The sequence below is a fragment of the Sinocyclocheilus grahami genome, unplaced genomic scaffold (assembly GCF_001515645.1).
Source record: "Sinocyclocheilus grahami isolate Dianchi unplaced genomic scaffold, SAMN03320097.WGS_v1.1 scaffold10498.1, whole genome shotgun sequence".
Taxonomy (NCBI): domain Eukaryota; kingdom Metazoa; phylum Chordata; class Actinopteri; order Cypriniformes; family Cyprinidae; genus Sinocyclocheilus; species Sinocyclocheilus grahami.
The window spans coordinates 2,614-4,008 of record NW_015513270.1 but is presented as its reverse complement, the minus strand read 5'-3'; the positions used below and the strand labels follow the sequence as shown (position 1 = coordinate 4,008).

Here is a 1,395-nt window from a genome sequence, read left to right as displayed (position 1 = left end):
TGTGTGGCAAACACCTTGGGGCACTAACGTCATATCATGATGGGTTTATTTGCACATAACACATAATATTTTGAGTGTTAGTAGAGAAGGATGCATGTGCAAAATAAGAGACAGAGAGGTGCTATAGATGTCACATTGTCATTACCCCATTAACAATATGACAAAACGTTCATTTATGAATATAAGCAATGCATTTTGGTGCAATGCAAATAGATGGCCACTAAAATACACTGGATAAAAGCAGCAGAGGCAAAATTCACCTACAAAAAGAAAGAACATTCTGTGATGATTTACTCATCCTTATGTTGTTCCAAAGCTGTATGACTTACATTCTTCAGTGGAGCAAAGAGGAAATGTCAGGCAGAACGACAGTCTCTGTAACCATTCACTTTCATTTAATGCACAAAAGATGCAATCAAAGTGAATAATGACTGAGGCTGTCATTCTGACAATTATCTCTTTTTGTGTTTCGCAGAAGAAAGAAAATCATGCAAATTTGTAACAACATGAGGGAGAGAAAATTGACAATGACTGTTCATATTCGGGTGAACTACGTTATCTCTTTAAAGCTTCTCTATTCCAACAAGCTAACCAACCACCAACAACGCTATCAATAAATCCCATTAATACCTGACTAATTAAAAGCTTACCCCTTTTTCTAACCCACACTTCCAGCAGACCAAAACATCGCAACAGCGATATAACTTGCTGTTATTCATATTTCGACCTGGCAACCTTGGCATCTTTTAGATGAGCTAACGTTAGCCAGCTAGCATCAATGCTATGAGTTGGCGAGCAGGTTTTATTATTACGTTACTTATCTCATAGAGTAAAGCTCTAGCGTAAGCCTGGAAACATATTTAAGGCTTAGCCTACCTTGTGTTTTAACTGTCAGAGGCAGCTGCTCTGTTTTTGGTCTACTAACCTCTGCCTGTGGGACGCTGTATCGAGCTGATGTGACAAGCAACGAAGCGTCCGGAAATAACACGAATCGTGTTTTATTTTTTTTATTTGCGAGATTTGACGTCACGTCCGGTTTGAGTTTTTCAAATCATTGGCTCATTTGGCGCTCTCTCTGATGAAATAAATCATTTTAGTGGTCGAGTTTGACAGCTGCTTTATGATGTCGTAAAATAGCCGGCTCTGTGCGTTTTCGTCTGCTGTATGAAAAATGTTGGCTATTATAATTGCTGTATTTCATATCAGAGTTGTTCAAGCCACATATGAGCGCTTCTTTTCCTGCGGACACGTTTATGTCCCAGAGGTTAGAATATAAAACAAACCCTCCTTTTAAGAGAAGGTGACTTTAAAACTTTCTTCGAATATGTTGTATAATGATTTTATCTTTTATTTGAGCTGTTTTCAAATGCCTTAATTAGTTTCACAAACTATGAA

At 37.8% G+C, this 1,395-nt stretch overlaps 1 protein-coding gene across 1 annotated transcript in view; it reads right to left on the bottom strand.

Moving 5' to 3' along the window:
• The window catches only part of LOC107578490 (dnaJ homolog subfamily B member 6-like), a gene marked incomplete at its 3' end in the record, with an annotated part of 4,413 nt that extends 3,390 nt beyond the window's left edge, over window positions 1-1,023 (bottom strand). The window contains exon 1 of the mRNA XM_016264442.1: window positions 926-1,023. The remainder of the gene's footprint in view (window positions 1-925) is intronic.
• Between the last annotated feature and the right edge of the window lie 372 nt (window positions 1,024-1,395).